This window comes from Neolamprologus multifasciatus, chromosome 19 (genome assembly GCF_963576455.1).
Source record: "Neolamprologus multifasciatus chromosome 19, fNeoMul1.2, whole genome shotgun sequence".
Lineage (NCBI taxonomy): Eukaryota > Metazoa > Chordata > Actinopteri > Cichliformes > Cichlidae > Neolamprologus > Neolamprologus multifasciatus.
Window position 1 is genome coordinate 5365631 of NC_140457.1, and position 8114 is coordinate 5373744.

Sequence of the window (8114 nt, forward strand, 5' to 3'; positions counted from 1 at the left end):
TTTTCCCTCATATAGAAATGTGGATTATCTTTTTTAAATATATGATTGAACTTGACAATATATTTACTCAAACATAGAAGGGGAGTTAAAGATGTACACTGGTCTATTGTCTGAACAGTGTGAAAATTCAACTGGTGTATGCAAAGGTACGGCATTTCTTTACCGGCCCCTCTTCAATTTTGTTTTACTGAAAGCATCTGCCAGCATTGCTGCGATTTCCTTCTAGACCTTCTTTAGGGAGGTTTCAATTCTCCGACTGGGAGTGGAAAGCATTCTGACAAGAGCAAAGTGAAATATTACTTTAAGCTTTAAAGAAAGAAAAAGTGACAAGCAAAAGTAGCACTGGGCCACTGCGTATACTGGTATCTATATGAAAAAGCAATAGAAATAAAGAGTTCCCACATGTCTCAGCTAAAATCAGACACAAGTTGGTGAGGAGCTGCAATTCACTTTCACTTAATGTGAAAAAAACAACAACCCAAAAGTGGAGAAGCACTTAAGCACACAAAGAAGGTCAGTATAGCAGCTAATCTGAAACAAAACCCTCTCGTACTTTTGCTCAAAAAGGTAGGCATTTAAAAATTAATCAGCCTATTAACATTAACCACAAATGCTTTTTTGCTTGCTGATCGGCAGCGGTGCCCTAAGAGGCAAGTCTGTCAAACTGGAGGATGGAGTCTATCTTTGAAACATAGCTATAGGTTAAGCTATTTGATAAGGTATTTGATGTGTTGTTTAAACAAACACAGGCCATATCAGAGCAAAGCTGTAATAAAGGTGCAACATGACTACACACAAAGAACTTTGATAATTTCACCATGTTCTTCTCTACTACACCTGCTCACCTAGAGTCAGTAGAATAGCGAATAAGAGCTGTTTAGGTGCCTCGTGTGTGTGTGTGTGTGTGTGTGTGTGCGCAGGGGATTGGGGGGGGGGGGGTGCAGTTCCCCCTGGTGCACTCAGAGGCTGGTAATTGGAGAGATACAAGCAAGATTGCTGACACATGACTTGTTCTAGCTGGGAGGCCTGAATCCTGCCTTTCTTCCATTCCTTCATTCCATTCATGTCCACTGGGCAGAGGAGCAGAGACCAGAGAACAAAGGCTGTTAAATCACATAGCCCCAATTTTAGCTGCTCCCACTTAACCAGCCTTGGATTAAATTGGCTTTCAGTTCTCTCTGCACTGAAAGCTGGCTGAACCCACAATTCACATAATGATGGGGCCTTTATCCTTAGCTTTTTGGTATAACTTTAGATTACAGTCTGCATCTATACAGTGCAATGTTTTGTCCACCAGTACGTTTACAGTATGTGGGCACTGGTAGACTTTAAGTTGTGTTATAAGGATAACAGTTTGTGGCTTTTGAGCAAACGTCTCATGTAGGTAATTTATGAAAACTCAGTAACCAATCTGCTTATGTCTTTTATACCTTTAATACTTTGCTGTTTTATTCCCCATCACTAGGGGGAACATAACAGCATTTTTGACAGTTACAGGGCACAATGTAACCCCCTCAAAATAAAATAATGTCGGCATCTGAAAATGCTATCAGCTGTCCTTTACCCCACCTGCAAATTTCATCACTGCTCACTTACCCAGTGCCTTGTGTGTGTCAAGTTTTTAAGCAAATTATGCATAACAGGTTCTTTCAGGGGAGCAGGCTATATCACAATGCTCCATTGTTTAGATACTAGTGAGTACAGTTACACTTTCCCTTTATTTCCAACATCTGCTCCTTAATGCTCTGAGCATTTTCAGCAGTGCTAATATTTAACTGTTCCATATGTTTGCCGAATAACTATAAATATCCAACTGTTGCCTGTTTACATACCCCACTGTTGCAGAGTTTGCTGGTTTGCATTTGGAGTCATTCTGGCAGCGTTTCTTGGCACCAGACAAATGTTAAGTTCAATGTGCAATTTCTTTTAGCTGTTTTTCCTCTCTGCCAACTCCTGGGGGAAAGTTGCTGCTAAATGCTCAAACTTGTTTACCAGCATGTTGAGGCTGAAAACAGCACTGTGCAAAGCAAAGCAAAACAGTAAATTAGCGTGCTGCAAAGTAAACTGACCCTGAATTGGATAAGCAGTTAAGTGGATTGGATGGATTTTTTTTCCATGCACTATTATCTCAAACAGAAATTGGCGGTTATAAATGGCTATCCAATACAAAGTGTGGTAAATTCAACGAGTCTTTACAATTCGCCATAAAGAAACTTAAGTGAAGTGAAATGCATTTTCATTTATGAGACAACACAGAGCAGCGAAGCCTTTCTGGGTTTCAGAAGCTTAGACAATCATTTCATGGCAGAAAGTTTAAGGTGGAAGAGAGTTACAGATATTCTCTCTGTCACCGTCTCCGAATGAGTCACCGTCCGGGCTGCAACATGCAGCAGATGATATCCCACGCGTCCTGCCAGGAAACTCATTACAATGAGTTAAATGCATGTCTTCGCCTCCTCTCAGCTTCCACCCCTGCAGTACTTGACTCAGCCCCTGTCCCGCTCTTCTCTGCCCACCTTTTATATCTCTTTCCTGTTGTCTTCATTCATATTGTGATTTAATCTACTTTTTTGATCTTCTACTCTGTTTCTTTCTGTCTGTTGCCATTTCATTTTGCATAGCTCATTTTCTCATTCACTGGAGTGGAAATGCATAAAAAAAACTCACAAATGCTCCAAATTCTGACAAATATTCAGTGTCATAGTTTGCAATTTATCTATTGTACTTCAGCATTTCTATCCTCATTCTTTCACTCTTGTCTTGCTTCTCGTGCCCTCTCACAAACCCTTTCGTCTACCGCCGTCTGTGAGTCATTATATTTGTCTTCTCTGAGTCCTGTTATGCATTTTTCTTGCAGGAAGACAAAAGGCCAGCAGCACCACTGACTCCTCATAGGCCTGTACATCCAAGTGTCTGTTCCTCCACTTACTGAGAAATAGTAAGGACATATTAACAAAATCAATAACTAATGAATTCAGTTTGTTTTATATTGCACCAATTCACAACAGTTGACTGCACGCTAAAGATCCTAAAACTTTAGAATAGTGTTGACTGACACATTAATTGTTTCAGTTGGCCTCAAGTGATTCAAACAATTAAAAAAGAAAACATTGTGTCAAACTATCAAAACACTGCATGAAGTCATGAGAAAACATGAGATTTAACATTCTGATAAAATGTCATAAATATTCAAGTGAAAATTCCATGTTTCTTTGATTTCTCTCAGTTTTGCAGGAAACTGAGTAATCAAATGCATCCCAATAGGGATCATTCTTTTCTCTGGACCTAATCCTAGAAATGATATTTAAAAAAAATTATTCTGGTTGAATTGCACTCATGAGCAGTGCTAGAAATACTGTGACCTGAAAAAGAGCTCAAAAAACCAATAACGATGAGACTAATGACTGGGTCAATGGTGGACTGATACTTTATGAATATTGCAAATAATAAGGCATGCTGTCAATCTCTGTCCAGTGTCTGACGAGTCCAGGCAGCTTACTGATATACATACAAGGACTTTGGTGTCAGGGTCATTTTACACAGGACTTATATTGACAGCACAGTTGGCCTCACTCCCATATTGTCACATATAGGTGCTTGTCAGGAACTGCTTGGCATCGCATTTAAACACACTGAGAAAGTGTCACTTTTCAGTTTGTAAAGTTAAAGTGAAGGACCGTAAATGTAATCCCTTTTGCTAAATTTAACCAAGTAGCTTTTGGTGTCTATTCCTAGCCAGTGTGTGAAAACTCAAGTACAAAAATTAAGATTAAATGAATTAGGAAGTGAAATCAAACATTTTAGAGGTTCACGAGGGAGCTGGACCCTATACCAGCAAGAGTAGCTTTCTTCTACTAAAGTGTACTTGCTCCATTAGATCTGAATATATTTAATCACACTTATTTTATGCATTTATGCGCATTCATTAAAATGGTAGTCCAAGGTCTGCTTGTATACGTAGTAACAACCCTGCTAAATTATGACTAATTCATTATTAAAATATTTTAAAGACACAAGAAAAACTGTAAATCAAATGTATTTAAATGCAAATATGAACTCAGGGTGTACTATGCTTAACAAAAATGAGTAGCATGACATAAAAGATTTCAGGGTTTTCCCCCAAATGCACCCTCATTCACCTCTAAGTTAACTCGTGGGATCAAGGGTGAAAATTAAACAAATAAATGGACTATTTCCTTTGCTTCTTAATTATTTTAAAGCCAACGGAGAATCTTTGTTTAAATGATAGGTATTTCCCAATATACTACAACATAAATTAAAGACAAATAAAATTAAATGTTTTGGGAGGAAACAGCTTTTTAATACTTAAGAAAAGCAGCAGACATCCAATATTGATGATTAGGGTTATGACTTGTGTAATGAAATCCAGATTTTTGCTCAGAAATACATGCACAGTTTGTTCATGTGGGAGTACAACAGTGATTAACAAAACTATGTTTCCAGTCAAGTCTGAACTTTATGTTCAGAGTGACCATGTAACTATTAAGATAAACAGCTGAAACTTTTATCTTAGGTCAGCATAAAGATGAGCTGGTGACACTTGAGAAAGCAGTGAGTGATGTCACCATGACATGCTGAGAAAATGAAGAGGCAGACAAGAATATTGCCTGTTTCCAAAATTATCTCCAACTTTAACTTTTATTACTAACCATTTTTAATTGATGTAGAAAAAAAATCTTTGAAAAAGTATTTAGTTTCTCTCCTTGTAAAGTACTCAGCCAACAAGCTGACATCAAGTATTAGTCACACACGGCACTTGGTGATGCAAGATTAGTCATCTCGTCTTGAAGGCTCATCCTCATTCATTGTCACACACAACGTTACACACACATAAATGTGCACAGCAAGCCACTGCATGGGACCAAATGTACTTTTCGTTTTATTTCACATCAACAAATAGAAAAAGAAAATGCAGAGAACTGCTGTCCCATTATAACTTCATATGACAATCAAACAAAAACTGTGTGGAAGGAACACACAAGAACTGACCACAGGTTTTCATCCTCACACTATCCAGTTAGCTTCAGTGGCTGCTTTGGTCTGACTTCAGTGCAACATAGACCTCAGTGACTGCAGTCCTATTGTCAATCCCGTTTATTTAGACAGTCATGGAACTCCTGAGTTTTTTGTCAAGATATACTAGATGAATATTTAGTCCTATCAAAGCACATAGCCATGCCACGGCTGACCTGCAAAGTTATTATCTAATCTCAGGCCTTTGGTAAAAGACATCTGGCTCATGATCAGCTAGGTCATGACCCAGCTGTTTATGTTCTTCAAAGTTTGCATTAGTCTTTAATATACTCGATACTAAAATCATTGGCAAAACGGTGCTTTTAACCACTTATGTCATCATATCCTGACGTCCAGAGCACTGCAGGATGTTTAAAGACACTGTTTGGGGTCATAGTACATCCGATGTCAGTCAGTATTGGCGATTCCCTGCCAGAAAACTGTAGACTGGCCTTCAGTGTTAGAAGTGGGCAGTTGCCCTTAGTGGATTCAAGTTCAACTATCCTGAGGTGAAAATGGAAAATAGGATCAACTTGTGAACTGATGTGGTATCAGCAGTGAAGAAGACAATATTTTTTAATATTTTTGAAATACACTATTGAACAAAAAAGCAAAGATCGAGGGCATATTTCTCAATTTACATTGTATCTATGATTAAAAACTTTGTATAATGAGCTTGTCGAGAATGTTGGGTGCCCTTTGCTTAAACCCAAGGTCCACTCACTGGATTTTTCACTCAAGTTAACGAGAGTACATTGTTTTGTCAAGCAAAGTTTTCTGTATTTGTTGTGAATGACAGCCCTTAGAGCACAGGAGTGTTGTCATCAAACTAGCTTTCAACCCCTCAAAAGACATGTAACAACTGTGGGGAGCACGTCACAGTGAAACAGCAAGGACTCTGGGAAAAAAAAGAGAAATATGACTGAACAGAAGAGACAACACCTGTTATCTCTGAACAATAAACTATACCTGTCACAGCAGCTGCTGGGAAGAGGTCAAAGTGTCAGGAAAACCTGCATGAGGCCTGAGGTACAAAAGAGTTTTTGTAGTTTGTGTGACTGCCTTTATTTTGATACACAAAAAAAAGGCATACACAACACTATCTTTCATTTATAGCTGAAATAGTTAAAAGTCAATCATGTTACAGTATGACATGCTAAAAGGGCTTAGCAAATGAAGATCCCCATACAGTCATTGCATGGTCTCACATCCGGACCCCTGCTGTTTTCCTGTCACTGTCTGTCTCTTCTTTGTTTCCACTTGTCAGCTCTCAGGAGGAATCAGAGGGAAAGAGATTCAGGATGAAGGAGACAAGTGAAACTGAGTGCATTCTGTCCAAACTAAAGATATCTCTGAGTCAGTCTCCTCCTCCCTTTCACTGTCACTGTCACTGTCACTTTCAATCTCTGTCTCTTCTACTTTGTCTCCCTTTGTGTCATACACCACCTAAAGTTTAGTTCAAGAAAAAGTTTTGTTGGAAACAAAAGTCAGATGATGCCTTTTGGTTAAAACTTTACACCAAAGACATGATTCACACATACAACTGGATATGAAGCAGTGCTTTGTTATTATAGTCTGCAGGTGATCATCAGTCCCAAAGTAAAGCATTAGTAAAATCAGACTAGAATTTTCATTGAACCAGCAATGCAATGCTTTCAATGCAAGTCAGTAATGGCATTACAGTTGCAATTGTGCCATTACTTGCATTACAAAGGTTTCCTTTTGCACTATAATCATCTGATTTGATGTCATGTGGCGGAGGCAGGCAATATGGACATTTATTTTAATTGCACAAAAGGATAAGAGAGTGAAGTTCATCTGCAAAATACCTAAAGGACAGAAAAAAAAACTGCATTATACTGCAATTTTATACTACAACTTTGTCTCTTTCCTCTCTACACAGACAGCATGCTAACGCAAAGCTAGCCAAGAATCCAAGAGCCCAGAGTGATGTTAACAAATTGCATACTTGTCCTCGTTAAGACAGGGATTTGTTTTGTTGTGCGACGCTGCAGCCAAGTTTTACATTGTTAACATTGACATTTGAAGACTAAGGTGAAAGTAATGATACGAGTAGTTTAACAGCGTACTTTCTCTTGTTACTATTTAGGTAATCTACTGCATTACTTTTAAGAAAAGTAATTCCAATACTATGTGCATATTTTGTAATATTTTTAATGTAGTAAATCTTTCTGTTAGTATTTTTTATTTGCTTTGTGTTTATTGATTTATTTACTTTTGTTTGTATGCTTATGGCTTATTGGGCCTCTGTCCAACTAGTTCAGACAAAAATATATCAAAAATTATTAACTGGATTCCTTTATTTGCGTTATTTTTCTTAATCCAGCCACAATGAGATTAACTAATTCATTAACAAATACTGAACGGCCATAAAATTGGTGCCGTTTGCTTGCAATTCTTTATCATCTAATTTTTATGCAAAATTTTCCCAAATTTTCAAAAATATTGCATTTTTTCTGAGCAAGTACCTAATGTGATGACATATACGTACACATATATAATACAGTATATTTCCAAAAAATAAATTTGGGATTAAAGCTGTTATTAGGTACAACGGTACAAAACTGCTCTGTGAACCTAAAGCATTTCAATTATTTTCTCACCATTTTTCTATGCTTCAATTATAGAGACTTGCTTAATTCTATCAAAGTCTTTAAAGATATATAAAAGAAAATTACATGCCTTTCTCTTGCTTTTAACTCTGCATGCAAGACAAGCAGTCTTCACAAACTCATTAGTGAAATCAACAGGCTGATAAAATGCCTGGAGACCCAACAGCTATAAAGCTGAGTCTATACAAAGGGAAGCAAAGAATCATACTCATAACTGTGATGTGAGGCCAACATGCTTTTGATCTCCATGCGATGCTTTATTGTTCCTTTACTAACTGCAGGGAGAACTAGGGCACTGTCCATCATTTTAAATGTGTAATATTCTGATTGTAGCACTAAAATAGGACTTTTGTAAGTCGAATTAATGGTCTTGGTAATTTACTGCAAAATAATGAATGGGGACAACAAGTGTGAAGAGTTATCCAGTGTGGTTCTCAGACAGTCCTG

The 8114-nt window shown here is 37.7% G+C and overlaps 1 long non-coding RNA gene across 1 annotated transcript; it reads right to left on the reverse strand.

The window, feature by feature from the left end:
• Positions 1 to 926: 926 nt before the first annotated feature.
• On the reverse strand, positions 927 to 7555 carry LOC146495771 (uncharacterized). Its single transcript, XR_014871049.1, has 3 exons — positions 6224 to 7555; positions 6004 to 6058; positions 927 to 5932 (listed from the first exon to the last, which is right to left on the reverse strand). It is a non-coding gene; the product is annotated as an uncharacterized LOC146495771 (long non-coding RNA).
• Positions 7556 to 8114: the final 559 nt, after the last annotated feature.